Source organism: Pleurodeles waltl, chromosome 5, assembly GCF_031143425.1.
Source record: "Pleurodeles waltl isolate 20211129_DDA chromosome 5, aPleWal1.hap1.20221129, whole genome shotgun sequence".
In the NCBI taxonomy this organism is placed as follows: domain Eukaryota; kingdom Metazoa; phylum Chordata; class Amphibia; order Caudata; family Salamandridae; genus Pleurodeles; species Pleurodeles waltl.
In genome coordinates this window covers 350325576-350341980 of record NC_090444.1, presented here as the reverse complement: position 1 = coordinate 350341980, position 16405 = coordinate 350325576, and the positions used below count along the sequence as shown (strand labels likewise).

Below are 16405 nucleotides of genomic sequence, written 5' to 3'. Positions count from 1 at the left end.
ATTTGCTATATCCATAGCACAGTCAATTATTTCGGGGGGTGTTCTTTCTCCTTCTTGCAGCAATTTTCTTGCTTCTGCTGTCTTTTCTTCAGGTATGTGTTAGATAAAATCCCCAATGTTAGACCATATTTGTCTGTCATAACGTGACAGTATAGCCAGAGCGTTGGCTGCTCTTGATGTAACTGCAGATATTGTGCAGACATTGCTTCTGCTCTCTTTTCTCCAGATATGTGTTCAATAAAATCCCCAATGTCAGACCATATTTGTCTGTCATAACGTGTCAGGATAGCCGGAGCATTGGCTGCTCTTTGTGTAACTGCAGACATTGTGGTGAAACTCTTTCCTGTATCCAGGCGCCTGCCTTCTTTATCAGGAGGTGCTGAAATAGATGTTGCTGGATTTTTGGAGTGTGCTGCTTGTGTAGTTACGAAATCCGCCCTTGAGAGACCCACTAAGTAGGCTTGCACGTCTTCTGGGCCTTGTACTTCTTTTCTCTTCTTGGTAATACTGCAGCCACTGTAGCTGGATTCTGCATAATCTTTACCTCTTCCTGCCAAATATAACCAGTTATCAGTATAGCCCTTACCGATTTCCTTTCAGGTTCTTTAAAATCGTACAAGAAGCCGTCTGTCTGCTTTACTGTGAGCAGCCCTTTCCATAATAGCATGAAACCCACCAATGTCCTCCAGCGGAGAGTCTACTGGACGGACAGGCGGTGGGGACGGTTTTGGTAAAAGCTATTCATCTCACTCATGGTGAGAAAGTGTCATGAATTTTGCATCCTCATGCTCATTACTAGATGAAGAAGGATCATCTCTAGGAAGGGCAGCAATGTTAGGTACTGGGAACATTCTTGGTGTAACCTGAGGAGGAAGGTGCTCCAGAGTTGTTGGCTGTTGAGGAGGCAGAGCTGGTACCTTATCTGCATCCGGTTGACGAAGTGCATCTGGGTACCTAGTCTGGTAATCCTTCAACTTTTTTAGTAAATTTTGCAGTAATGTTAAAGGCACTTGTACCAAGTCTTGAAATACCTGAAGTTGATCATGCAATCTTTAATGGTGAGAAGGGGAGGGTCTACCAGCCTATCATAGTTCTTGATAGTAGTCACCATAATACTGGTCATCATCATCGTCCAAATCTTGGCATTTTAACCTAGCAGTGAAGGACTATATGCTGTCGCGAATGGACCCTAATCAGGTGGCTCTGAGGATAAGGAGAAACCTTCCTGGGTGAGGTATGCTCCAGTTGATATCTTGATAACCATTGACGGTGTCATCAACGAGGGTTTCAGAATTGTAAGCAGTGGCAGATTTGAAACTGAACCAGTCGTCAACAAGGACGTCGTTGGTGCTGTTGACAGTGAGATCGTCTGCAGTAAGGATGTCGACGGTGGAAGCGTCATCGATGGTGATGTTGACGTCTGTTGAGTTCTCTTATTGGATGGTACCCTCGGCAGTGGTAATGCTTGCAACGTAGCAGGGATGGTCGTCGACAGGATAGGTGTCAGTGCAAACATCGATGGTGTCATTGTCGACGATGACGCCATAGTAGATGCAATTTATGCTTGTCCTTGTCGTCGACAGTGTTCCCGTCGAAGAGAACTTCAAAGTTGATTTTACTGTTGACGGTTCTGAAGGCGGTTTAGAAGAGGTGACAGACACTCTGGTTGAAGTAGAAGAATGGGATCTACTGTGACTAGCCCCAGGCATTTCCTTTTTTTGTCCTTATGAGTTGCACCTTTGGCAGTCTCATCATGAGACTTTTTTTAAGGCCTTCTTTGAAGACTAAGGTTGTTCCTCAGAGAATATTTTTCTCTTTGATGGTTTCTTGTGAGGAAAAGTAGAGAAGTCACAGTTCTCTTCCGAACTGACTGTTATAAACGGCTGAGATGTGGAGGCTTTTCCCAGATGTACAGGCTGCATCGTAGCTGGGCTTTCACGCCCACTGCTCAACACCTTCATCCAGCACAACAGGACTAAAACTGCAGTCTTTGATGCTGGGCATACACTAACCCAAACCGGGCCAAAAGGACATAGCCTCCTGATCTCTAATGCTTTATTAGCACCAACAAGGGGTGTACTTGTTGAGAGGGAGACCATGAGTGAAGGAAAAGTGAAGGGTTATCGGCCAACCAAGGATCATCAGATACCCCTTTCTGTTATCCATACTCTGCCGCCCTTCCACCACTCTTAATAAACTGTTATCCATCTTTCATTAGTATGTTGAAACTGTTTGTTAGTGACTTTCATAAATGGTCACAAAGCCTATATTTAATTCAGGAACTTAAGCAAAAGAAAATTCGATGAAAATTCAATTCACGAAGGAGTATTATTTTGCTTCTTCAGACTTGGCACTAATCCAAAATTCAGCAAAAGCAAAGTAGGGAGGCATTTTTGAGGATGTGGTACTAGTTTATTTCTAGTGTGGAAATCACTGATTCCTGGATTTTCCTATGTGCACCAGAAGCACAGATAGGAGCAGTAATTAAAACTTATAAATGAGACAGAATTAGTGAGGAACATATAAAGTGAAACAAAATAACCCTAAAACAATCAAACTTCTCTTCTCATCTTCAAATATCAGCTGATCGGCATCTAGGATTGAAGGTCTCAAAAGACCAGACAATGCAGCATCAGCAGTTGCCTAAAACAGCACCACAACAGTTTATAGAACAACGGCATGATGTACGAAATGTCTATTCGCAAAAAGAGGTTGCAAATTGTGCACTGACTTTTTGTGAAAGGAAAGGAATTCTGCAAACAGACCTATGTACTAATAGATTGGTTCACAAAATTACGAATCCTAGTATGTCGTAATCTGACCTACCTCATCAATATCCATGAGATAGGTTGTAAATTGTGACTCATCACTACTGGATAGCATCACAGGGGTGGTGGCCTCCTAGGGTCAGTAGATTACCATGTTTGTGATCGCATTTTAAATAAAATCAATATTGTTATTTTGTTTTTTGCAATCCGTTTACCTGAAATGAAACATGGGTGCATTTGAAAGATTTTTTTATTTTTTATTTGAAAGTTGGCAGTGGTCCTGTGGATCAGTGCCTTCTCCCAAACAGATTTTGTTATAATAAATACAAAGGGCAGGGGAGTCCCAAAGGGACCCCTTCCCATTTCCAAAAGGTTAACACCTCCTTTTAGGTGTCGGTAATATTTCAATGTTTTGTGACCAGATTTCGGTATCAAAACATTAACATATCTTAAAGAATCATTAGTTGAAAGGGACACCTTTTCCAAATATAAATTTTTCGTGAATTTTAAACCTATTTTTCGATTCCGTAACATGTGATTGAATTAGAGAATAGGTTCAGTACATAACAAAAAGACTTTTGGCAGCCTCAAACCTCGCAATTTTGCAAATCGTAGGCACTGCAAAATTAAAAGGTCTTTGTACATGAGGTCCAATGTTCGCACAACTTAACTACACTGATATAAGCATTGGATCAAACAAGCAGGACATAACTGCCAAAAAGGCAGCTTGATATTCATGGGATATGTCGGCAGTCATCAGTCTACTACTCCAATAAAAAACCCACAAAGACTGTTAGGCATGTGCAAAAGTCAGCAAGATGCGAAAAAATAATACCAATTCAATTAGCTAATGCGAGTAGTATCAGGAGCAGTGAAAGTCATATAGAAACATCAGCCATATAAAACAGCAAAAACAAGAATCCTTTTGTCCATGAGATATCAAAAAAGGAAGTGGTAAAAACCCTTGAGGGACTTAACTTTTTTAGCTGTTGCCATCTTGTAAAGATGAAACAATCAAGATCCATAACATTTTGTATTACAAGGCAAGAACAAACAAGTTTTGTATTTTTTAAGCAGATTCTGGGGTGCACTGAGGGTGTAGTTCTTCAAACTAAAAGAATTAGCTGACTAGAGGAGCTCAAGATTTTATGAAGTTTGTCTATGTCTTGTCACAAAGAAAATACATTTTTTGGAGTCATCGACGACAATGTAAAATATGAACATTCTGTCAAACCGACAAATTAGTTGTCAAAGGTAAGCTGAGCTCTGCCAGCCTGAAACTACAACCAACAATGCAGTACAAAGGCAACATCAGCCGCAAGCAACCAGCACGTCTCGGAGTTGAAGCCACATTATCGACAAGCATTACCAAGCCAATAGGTCTCACATTTGCGAGAGTTAGAGCTATTGGCATTGTAAATAACAATGTCTTTATACTTATGTGGTTTGGTTTTACTCAAGGTCCGAGTACCCGTAAAGTGATCCGAAGAAATGGTTTTGCACGTTTTGAGCCAAGTTTATTGCAGATCCTTTTTAGGGGCTCTCTCGCCTATATAGATCTAAAAGGTTAAACTAGATGCATAAGTGTTTCGGGTGAGGAAGGGACAATGCCTTACCTATTAGTCTCCTGACGAAAGATCACAACATTATAATGAGACATACAAACTGGTAATCATTATATGATATGAAAGTGTGTGCTCTTGATCCAACAGCACAAAAAAAAAATGACCCTGAAATTCATATAATTGGACCTGGATTTGTTCAAGGGACAGAAGAAATGACAATGCTTAAGTCAACAGCCCAGTTATTAGACAACAGGTAGAATGAAGGGATTACATGGCTCCCAGAAGAAAGGCCGCTGGTGGGAATTGGGGTTGAGCCAGAACAGGAATGCAATGCGCGCCCAGAGTCTTCAAAAGGATCTATAGGCCTGAAGAGGTCGGAAGATCAGACACACCCAGCCCCTATCTATTCAGATTTAGACGTGGTGTTAATCATATGCTTTGCATATGAGCAAGATCAACATGCAGGTCGTCATGCAGCTTTACCCTAATGCTTCTAAAGGTAGGGTTCCCAAGGACAAAGAGAAGGAGGGCTTAGGCATCAGACAGGGTTGCATCACTGCAATGGTGACACCGACTCTAGGCTATGCAAACATTTGTTGGTTAACAACGTACCAAGAGTGGCCTTTTTGTAAATGTATGTGTGTTTGTTTACTGTACAAAGAGTACTCACTATGAAATATCTATAGTTAGGTTTTTCAGTTCTTGTTAAATGGGTCTGATCATCATGATGGCTGATATTTGGTCAAACAGGCTAAGTCTGTAGATTAATGCACATGATAAACAGAAACTTGCACATCAACGGTTCCAATCACAACACAGGCCATTTTATTGAGGTAGACAACATGAATAATACACGGCTGAAAATACCAGTTATTAGTAATTAAAGACTATGCAGACTAATGATATGCTCGGGCACCAGTTTCTAGCAGCGAAAAGCTGAGGCACTGATCATGAGGCACTTTCAGACATACCAATAGTTACTCCTTAGTATTCACTGAAAAAAGCGCACAGGACTGTACGCTCTGGAAAGCTGTGATGGTCGGTCAGAGTGCCTCCTACACAGATCCACCTGTAAACCACAGCATTTAAATGTAATGAGCTCCTGGTGCTAACCAGACACGATTCATGAATGTTTGCGACACAGCTTACTTAAATCCCACAGAGCCTGATGAACAAGTCACTGCTCGTAGAAATATGTGCACACAGTACAAAAGTCCAATCCCAGAGTGTCGATCACACTTAGCTCGGTGGGTTAGTGTTCCTGCTGAGCAGATCTCTACTTAATGAATCTGCCTGCCACAGGATCAACTTCAGACAGGGCAGACTTGATGTTCATCTTTGTCTTATAAAGGGGGCACCATTGAATAGAGCAATAAACTTCTAGTAACCCCTTGCAATGGTAGTACTAAGAGCTACATGACCGTGGCAACTCGTGAACAAGAATAAAAAATACCCAGTTCTGTATGGGGCCTGGATTTCTCTTTCGGAACAGCTACATGCTCCTCACTGGCCACGGTTCTTTTCTAAGCCAGCAGCAAGGAACACAGCCAGGCTAGTGAATGCTGCAGAAATGAAGTAAGCCAGCTGGTGAAATTTAAGGTTACATTATCTGGATACTTCTTTTGTACATGTTTTTGGGTATAGAGTTTCACTTCATAGTCTCCAAAGATGTGTGTGAGGCGGCTCAAGCTTCTCGAGGGAGGGAAGAGGATAAACTGTGGGAAAGGAGGGAATAGTGGGCTAAATCCAGGTTCCCAAAGTTATGTCACGGTCTGGACATGCAGGTCAGACGAAGAGCATAGAGAGGTCCAACACTGTGACATCAGCAAGGACAGGGTCATATTTTCCCTAATAAGCCCTCCATAAGCATGTTCAAGTATATAGATCTGACTTCAAAAAATAAAAGTACTAGGTACTACAAAGTACAAATAAGAATGAGTTAAACACAGCATTAAATATAACAGAAAATAAATCAATTGGGTAAAGCATACATTGTAAAACGACAAAAACCTCTGTTTTTCCTTCAAAACAATGTTTCTCTTTTAATACATACATTACTGTAACAAAATAAGACACATTTAGCTCCTGGATCCTCCCAGCGGGAGGACAAGGATAAAGACGAGGAGCGAAATGTTTTAAAAAAAAAAACCTCTGCAACAAAGAAAACAAAAAGAAGATCAAATTAGGAGAATGTTTGTATTCAGATACACAAGCCAAAATAAGCAGGCCCATTTCCTGAATGTGTCCTCCAACCTTCATTTTAATAGCACAACATAACCGCGGCCAAACACAACACGTGATTTATGTTCTGAATGGTAACTGGACACCAGCAGTTTCTCGCTTTCTCCCTTCTAAAATCTTGACTAATATTCTGAATTTTAGTACCATAATTGATATTGTACTGAAATAAATGGGCAAGGGTTATCACAATCCTGTGATCGGAGGGTTTGCCTAAATTTTTGCATGCAAAGATCTGATAGACGTTGCAGTAGTGAGCTGAGGTAAAGGGACATATAGAGAGTTCGGGAAAGGCAAGATCCTGGGAGAGGATCTGTTTAACATGGAATAGAATCTCCCTCAACCGTACCAGGCTTCCAGTAGCACCGGCCTGTTGATAATCTCCAGCAGACCCTGTAGGCCTGGCCACCACTAAGCACAAAAGACCCATCCCCACTTGGTAGGCGTACTGTTATGTGCATATAGGGTACAAGCCCATAACCTGGACTGGGTGCTGCACCAGACAGATGGGCTCTTACACGTAAAGCACACAACAACGCACACGTAGTGCTTGAGTGACCTACTCAATAGTATGTTGACTATTGTATCATAGATCCTATGGGAGGGGTGCGTGCTTGTAGTCACACTCTAAAGATTAGGCAAAGTGTTAGGATGTACTCATCTTATTTTTCGTCCGTGACACAGTGTTAAAATATTTAAATGGCACTTCCTCAAAGCGACACTCCCGCTCAGTACCTAATGCTTACCTCCTCGGGATCTGAATCTCGAGGACCTGTACTGTAGCCGGGTCCAATGAACTGCGTCTTAGCGTCTCGGCGTGCTGCGACACCATGACGCATTGCATCACTGGACCGCTAACCTACCCAAATGGCGACCTCCTGTGAAACGAAGGGCAGCATGCGAGGGCCGTGGAGGACAGGTGTCCCTGAAATGGCACAGAGGTCTTTAGGGGCACTCTCATGGACTGTGGAAGCAGGAAAAAAAGGGGGGGTTCTTTTTGTTTATTGTAATAATATTTATGTAAGAGTAACAGAAATTACTTTTCTCATATTAATGAAGGGAAGACTGATTACTTGTGGTGGCACTGTGAAATGTAAGTGATAAAAAAAGCAATGGACAAAGGGCAAAATCTTATTAAGCATCTAAGGTGTACACTCTTGGTGTATAACTGAGTGATAGTCATAGTGATGTTAATGTTTCATCAGCTTGCTCCAAGAGATGGTTTCATTGAGTCCTATTTGGTGTGGGTGTGTGTGTGTGTGTGTGTGTGTGTGTGTGTAGTTTGTAGACCCACCGTTGTTCTCTTTCAAACAGTATGGATCCACAATTAACGTCTTTATGATGTTCTAGGATAACCCACTGGTAATCCTCCACTGTATGTGCTTTTTCTATGTAGTGAATGGACATTTTAGTAGTAGCCCGTCCGCATCTCAGGTTACTACGAAGTTCACAGATGCAAGTCCTAACCTTGCGGGTGGGCATCCCCACATAGTGTAGGATACATGGGCAAGGGATCATGTATACTGCTCGCTGAGTGTTGCAGTTGGTGAAGTCTCTGATGTCCTATGTGGTATTGTCATTGAAGGTGACCCGTTTGGTAACTTTCGTTAGATGGCACACACTCCAACTCCAACATGGATAGTGTCCTGGAGATGGTGCTAAGTAGTTGATGCTGTCCGGTTTCTTATGGAAACGACGTGGACGGGTGTACACAAGCATGTCTCTAATACCTTTCTCCCGCTTATGTGAGAACATGGGTTTGGAGATATATTTAATGAGCTTACGTTTTCTTCACTCTCCATGTTGGAAGTACGGGGTGACTTTGTGCTGTTGGTTCCTCTTTCTTGGATTGGCTTGGCTCGATGCGGAGAGGTGTGGCAGTTTTGGAGAGCCATGGAGTTGTACTAGCTCCTCGGACTCTGTCGGAGGCTTAAGCTGGTACCGTAAGCCATAAATGAAACTGGCTCTGACTGTCTGCCTGCAACCGCAAGTCGTAACTTATGCTTTAGCTGCCTGTTTGCTGGTGACGCAGACCACATCTACATCACATTATTGTGTAGCCATTTTAGTTATAAGCTTCATGCATGTTATTTTAGCATTCTAGGCCTGACGCTGTGCGCTTTCACCTAGATATGTTTTATTCAGCTTCGTTCATTATTGTTATAGTAGTCACTTTTACGGTCTTGTTTTATTTTCTTCTATCTGACTGTTTTTGTCTAGGCCAGCACTCTGTTCTCAAACAAGACATTATTGCTCACTCTGCGCTTCTTCCAAGGCTATAGAAAGATAGGTTGCCAGTAAACGTGATATGAGATTAGTCTCTGACATTCATAGAAAATACACATCCTTACGTAGGGACAGTTTCTTAGAACATCAGCCGTTTTATTATAAAAACACTTCCCTGTCCTTTACATGTTAGAGGGAGATTCCAGCCAGAGAACCACAACTGTATGCTGACTGCCGAATGCCGAATGCTTCGCTTCAAATGCTAATGCAGAATTCAGGCCTTTGCTCAGGTATGGGGGATGATGTCTTTCCAGGGGAACCTGAAGGGCAGATTTAGAGCTTAACAAGCTGTGCTCTATTATAATCTAGGTAGTAATTAGTCTATTGACTCTAGTGACTACATGGTGGCTTTATTTTTATGCTTTACTCTCTTCATCACAATTCTAATCTTGTTATGTTGTGTTGTCTTGGTAAATGCAGCTCATGCTTTGCTAAATAACATGCAGTCGCTTCATCAAAATCTTATTGAACCATATACTGCCTCTGTTTGGCATTATGTATATGAGACTAATGTAACTGAGAGAAACGGATGTGACCTGAGTGATCACGGATTCCCTGAGAAACCATTTATGTTATGCGCTCGGCTGCCCAATCATCCCTGCCCTTGGGTAGAGATAAGGCACTGCTAGTTAGTCGAAGCAAAACCCAGATTGGAGTGACAGGTTTTACCCGCATTGGGTCAGACTCAGTCTCCCACATCGCAGGTGATTCTGCTGCTCGAAACCCAGTAGTCTCATTACAATAACGAGAGCCTACGCAACAACATGACTACGAATCACATAACGAGTTGCTGACTGGCCAGTTTGGATTGGATTTTCATCTGGATGCCGACTGCCTGAACGCCACGTGTCACATAACCAGGTACAGAGTGGCCATTTTGGATCAGGCTATTGCAGGAAACATACTTTTGTTATCAATTTCTCTATGCGGGCCATCTTAAGTTAGGATTTGTTTTTATGTTGTCCATGGCCACAACAGGTTATACTTTGTCTGGCAGAACCTATAATTAAGATGTTTTTTACTTGCTGTTCAGTAATCTTTCTCCTGGATTGACAACTTTCTTCTGCTGGAAATGTCAGGTACTGTTTGATATTACGTTTCTTTGTTGACATCCTATAGCCTATGTCATGTGACTGTTGCAGCACTCTATTTCCCACCATCACTGCTTATCATTAGCATTTTGTACAAATGACTTCATTTTTGCAGAATCCAGATTAACCACCTATTTCCTGTAAACAGTGGTTCTCCATGTTTGAAAATAAATTAGTACCCATTGATGGAGCAGATATGCTAATTAAAGACATCATTAATGATTAATGTGTGTTTATTATTAAGAAAAATGCATAGCAAAATATTAGAAAGTGATGTGTATAACTGAAAATGTGCCCTCGGAGAGTGGTCACCATGTGTATTACCAGATGCTAAATAATAGAAAAATGTATAAGAAAACACACTAATGTATCATAACTGGATGTATAACCTATGTTTTCTGTTAATTCATATTCTTAAATTAGCCGGACTAAAGGCCTGGTTTCGCTGGGCCTTGCTTGCTCATAACGTGGAGACTTCGGAAAGCTTTGCGAGGACTGCTAACTGGAAGGAGAAACCTTGAACTGCTCAGAGTTCAGACAGCTTGGCTGGAACATTCTGCAATGTACCAACGGACAGGAGATGATGAAGACAATTTGATACAATTATGTGTAGTGTAGGCTAAATGTACTTTCCCAGGACTTGAACAACAGAGGCACTGACCGAAGAGATAGAAGCAACAATTTTGTTACCTGAAGAGCCGGATGATGTTCTCATCGCCAGAAGGACCAATCAGTTTTATGGTACACAAGAAGTATGCAAAATTAAAGATTTGGTAAACAAAAACTATAGGTTAGAGTCATAACTTCCGACAGACTGACCAATTAGCAATTAGTGGGATGGACTGGGAGACCCTAATAAAAAGTCTTGACAAGGGGTGCGAAATCAGAACTTCGGGGAGAAAGTTGATGACGTCAGGAGACGCTGTCCGATGTGCTGAAATTGGGCTTATACTCTGTGATCCTGATACGTAGCTGGCCTTTGATAACCTGGGGACGAAGTGACTCGTTGCTGATCCATCCTGGATAGGTAGCTATGAAAATGTGACTGACAATTTGTGCCTTTTCTTCTAGGTGCCAAGTGCGCAGTTTCTGATTAGAATTTTCTCTCTTTAGATAGTTTCTTCCAAATTAATGTTTTTATTTAAATTGTTTTCGCATGAAGACCCACATGCTGATGTTAATCTTGGTTAGGTAGGCTGACAGGGGAGACGTTGACGGTGACAAATGACTGACGAAATATGATTTTCTGAATTGCATCATTAATGCTGATATTCACTGACCTATGATTTGCATTGTTGCTTATGTTTTCTTTGGAGAAAAATGTTTTCCTTGATGAACTAATAAAGTTTGATTAATAAAGGCATAATTAACAATTGATTAGAATCGTAATCAATAGGGAATACAAATTGTTAACCTTTTCATGAGTGATGATTATTTCTGATTAGGGTGGTTTTTCTTGTGGTTTCTTAAGGTGTTTTATCTTGTCCTATTGATGTTGATTATTGATTCAGTGGTCACTGCATGAGTAGGATACTCCATGCAATTCAAAAGTATCATCGACCTATATCCCCTTGTAAGTTTACTTACTAAGGACCGGGCGCGCTAGCACCATTGACGCCACAAGAGTTAAACCGGCTAGAAAGGCAGCTTTATTATTTAATCATCTGGGTTCAGAAGGGCAACATGTTTTTTAAACTTTGCCTGCCTTGGCAGTGCCTGGAGGTGAAAGTAATAATTGGGATGTCTAGATTCAAGCAGTTAAACATCTCCAGAATACATTTTCACGAAAGCGTAGTGTACTTCCGGAAAGGTTTAACTTATTTAAAAGGAAACAACTGGCTGACAAAAGCATTGAGGAATTTACTTCTGGTCTCTGGTTTTTGGCTTCAAAATGCAATTTTGATGATTCCCTAGACACTTCCATTAGAGATCAGTTTGTTTTTGGTTGTTATTCCAAGAAGATACAGGAGTGATTGCTGAGTTGTAGAGATCCCACACTTCTGGAGGTGATCAATGTCACAAAGGCCAATTAACATTCCATGGTCTCAAGCAAACTAATGGCACTGAAATATTTAAATAGTGTGCATGTTGATGTCTATCAGTGTTCTGAAGAACATCCTATCGATGCATAATCTTTGAAACATAAGCCTGCCAAGAATGCATCAAAAAACCTCAACTTATTTGTTATGGATGTGTTTCAAAGTCTCATGAAGGAAACTATCTTAATTTTCTGGCTATGGGCAAACACTATAATAGATCCAAAAATGTTGGCCACTTTCAGCCTGTTTTTAAGGGTGGTAAAACATATTTTTAAACCAACAATGTGGATGTTGAAGTGGATGAATTTACCAATTATTTGTCAAAAATACCTCTATCTGTTCACACTAGTTCTTGCTCAACTGCGTATGACGTTAACAGTGTGAGTGGTAATGTTAATGGATCTTGATGTGTGGTCACCATTGGTAACACTTCCTCAACATGATGGCTGATTTTGGTGCCTCCAACCAAAATTCTATATGATGTCTGTTTTTATCAACATTGGAATAAGGATTTTGTTTTTCACAAATCTGATGTGCACCTAAAGGCTTTTGGGGAGCAAGACATTGACTCGTTGGGGTACTCTCTTGACTCTGTCACATGCTTTGGAAGTACTATAGTTACCGAGGTACAAACTGCATTGAAGGGTAGGGACTTGGTTGGTTGGTGGCACTTGGCAAAGTTGGGTCTGATGTTGATTCCTCGGTTTGAAACACCGGTTTTGGCAGATGACACATTTTTGGCCAAGTCTGAATTGAGGCATATTCCAGCTGACGTTTCTCTTTCTCTGACTGGCACTCCACTTCAAATAGCTGAGGGAGCTTTGTCTGCAACCAATATTAGTCCAGTCACTGAAATTATCCAAAAATTCCCAGAGGTTTTAACCAACATTGGCTCCAGCATAAAATTAAGCTGAAACCCGGTGCTGTGTCAATTGTTCAGAAAGTCAGGCAGGTCCTGTTAAGAGTTGGGGATGAGCTCAAAAAATTGTTACAGAAATGTTTGTCTGAAGGTGTTAAGGTAACTGAATCGGCAGAATAAGTGAGTCCCATTGTTGTTATGCAAAAGAAATCTAGAGAAATTTGTTTGAGTGCAGATCTTCGCACACTGGACAAAAACATTGTGGTAGACTGGCACCCACTTCCAAAAATCAATGATTTGGTTGCTAATTTGAGACAAGCCAAATTATTTTCGATCATTGACATAAGGTCGGCTTATCACCAGAATCCTCTTACAGGAAAGTCTCACAATGTGACCGCCTTTGTGACACCTTTTGATGAGTTCAAATTACTGTGTCTCCCTTTTGGCCTAGCTTCTGCTACCAGCCTGTTTCAGAAATTCATGGACATCATCCTGGAAGGTGTATTTGGTGTGCAGGACTTCCAGGATGATCTTTAAATTTTTGCTGAAAATGTTCATGAACACAAAGGCAGTTTGGAAAGAGGATTACAAATTTTCAATGATGCTGAAATCACTTTGAGAAGTGATAAATGTAAATTCTTAGTAAAAGAGTTGGACTATTTGGGTCCTTGCATCACAACTGATGGGATTAAAAAAAATCTCTTGTACAGGTTATTCAGGATGCTGTTCCACCAAAGGATCAGGCTCCCCTTCGGTCCTTTTTTGGGACTTTAGTGAGAACTTTTCTAGATTCACAGAGGGTTATGATTTTATTGTTCAACTGCTACCTGGTTTGCTTAAAAAAAGGTGTGAAGTTTGTCTGGACTGAAGCAACTACTAATTTGTTTTAAAAAATCATAGTACTGATCACTTCTGCTCTTGTTCTGACTTCATTTGATTCAGAAAAAAAATGTTTTGTGGCGGTGGATGCCAAGTCAGATTGGTTGGGTGCAGTTCTTTCATAATGGGTTGCCAGCAAGGAACGGACAGTGGCTTTTTATCTTCCCTTTGCTTAAAACAGCCTGAGACAAACTATAGTATGATAGAGTGTGAGGCTCCTGCATGTTGTTGGGCTGTGGAGAAATTCAGAACCTTTTTGTGGGGTACAGAATTTGACATTTTTATGGATCACAATCCTTTGATTTACTTGTTGAATGGCAGTGGTACAGGCAACGCCTCAATGAGGTTAGTTAGATTACTGGCATGTCTCCAAGAATTTTCGCTTACCTTCAGATATATTCCAGGGGTAGCAACAGTACACTTGATTGCTTGTCTAGGATGCCTTTAGAGTCAGGCATTACAGCTGATCAAGAAGAGGAGGATGCTATGATGTGGCTTTAGTGGATGACATGATGAAGGATAAAGGAGTAGTTTTGAAAGCTGAGTGCTTACAAGCTCTGGAAATAGATCAGGACTTGAAAAAAAATAACAGGGTGTAACAGAAAGGGTTGGTTTCATGAGTGGAATTTGGATGCTGGAGGTAAATCTTTTGTTAAGGTGTCTGAGGAACTGTTAATTAGGTTTGTAAAGGAGGGAATTCAGACTGCCTTGATGACTGGTGTTGATGGGAACGATTTTTGAAGACAAAAGATATGAACTTACTTGATTACACTACATAGTACTACAGGAGTTTCTCCTTTTAAGCATTTGAGGAAAAGAAATCCAATGTACAGATTGGTTAAAATGTAAAATGTCTACTAGTCTTAATAAGGTTGTTATGCACTAAGCTGCGGACATGGTTCAGTCTAGGCAGTGTTGTTCTAAAGAACATTTTGACAAGAAACAATGTCAAGGAGCTGATTTTGAATGCAGGAGATTGGGTACTTGTGAGGAAACCTTACAAAGTCAGGAAACAGGAATCCAACTTTATGTCTCCAGCGAGAGTTGTCACATTTTTTAAAGGAGCTGTCTTAACTGATGGAAAAGGGTGGTGAAGCAGGCGAAGTTTGTTGAAGTTGTCACCTCAACAGACTGACATTTTACTGAACTCTAAGCTTGGTGTTACTGGAAGTCAGAATTGTTAAAAAAATAAATAAAAAAAAACACTCGATAGTTATTGGTAGATTCACACTAAGTGGTAAGAATGATGTGCCTTTGGTGGAAGCTTCAGCCAGTTCAAAATTGGGTTCTGCATTGAATGTTACTCATGCTTCACATACAGATTCAGCCAATACAGAGTTTGACAGTAATCACTTCACCTACAGGTCTAGATCTGTGCGTAAGGTTAATTTACCTGAGAGACTTGAGAACTTTTGTATGCATTAATAATTTAGGTGTTTTGTTTCTTTATGATGTTTTTATTTAAAAAATGTTTGCTCTCTGTTTTTTTTTTGTTTGTTTTGTAGGAGGGAAGATGATGTACCAACTGAGCACTACCATTGTTTACCTCGTGGCTTATCATTACTCACCTCACGCTTATCCTGCGCTCACATTGTTATTGTTCATCTTGCTTACCTGTTCCGTGTTCCTGGCTGGCCTTCTCAGGGGCCCTGTTCGCTAAATTAGCAGTTGGTGAGAGCTTCCTTGGAGTTGCCTGCTCTGGACGTGGGGTCCCACATTTTGATAATACACTTGAAGAAACTCTACAATTTGAGTGTGTGTCTTTACTCCCACAAAATCCCACCATTTAACCTTCTTGACACCAAATTTGTGTTAGAACCCTTGGGGTGCAAGGGAATTCCCAGGCTGTATAGACCCCTGGTCCTTAACTCCCCATACCCACTAGGTCAGATAAGGGCAGCCTGGGAGCGTGACTTGTGCAAGCCATATGAGGAGGAGTGGCAGGAGGTGTGGATGGTGTCACAAACCCTGGTTAGCCCTCAAATCTCAAAGCAGTACAGTTTAACTACCTGCACTGGACATATTATAGCCCCATTTGGGTGTGAGAGATGGGAAGAGCCAGTAGCCTAACCGGCACAGGATATCTAGCCGCATTTTATCAACTGATATGGGAGAATCCATGTATCCAACTATATTGGCCTCAGTTACTGAATACATTGGCCGGAACCCTGCACATGCCTAACACCCTAAAACCTAAGGTTGCCCTCATGGGCATAATGAAAGGATGGTCCTTCTGCAGGGCACCGGGAATGCATGTTGGGCTTGGTTATTTGATTTTGAAACGTGATGCTGCATGCCAGTGAAGTCAGGGTGGACTACTGTGTTGCAGAACAGCAGGCAGTGTGTAAATGAAGAGGCTGTGAAACGAAATGAAAGAATAGTGGACTTGTGGTCATGGTTTGATGAAACTTTATCTGTGGCTCTTGGGGCCTACTGTACTCTCATTATGCATGTAATCACAACAAATCTAAAGAAATAATTGCTGTGCCGGTGCTTTAATCTCTGTTTCGTTTGATCTAGGTCATTGTGATATTTTGTCATTAAAACTAATAAGAAGTAATATTTTTTAAAAATGAGAAAGGGGAGGTAATAAAAGGGTGTAGCTATAACCATTGAACATAGTTCTAAAGTGAAGTTTCTCCTTTGACAACATTCTTTTAGAGAACTACAAACAGCTGTG

At 41.1% G+C, this 16405-nt stretch overlaps 1 protein-coding gene across 2 annotated transcripts in view; it reads right to left on the bottom strand.

Annotated features, from left to right (window-relative positions):
* The window catches only part of KIF16B (kinesin family member 16B), a 1953564-nt gene that overhangs the window by 1553742 nt on the left and 383417 nt on the right, over positions 1-16405 (bottom strand). The window lies entirely within an intron of this gene.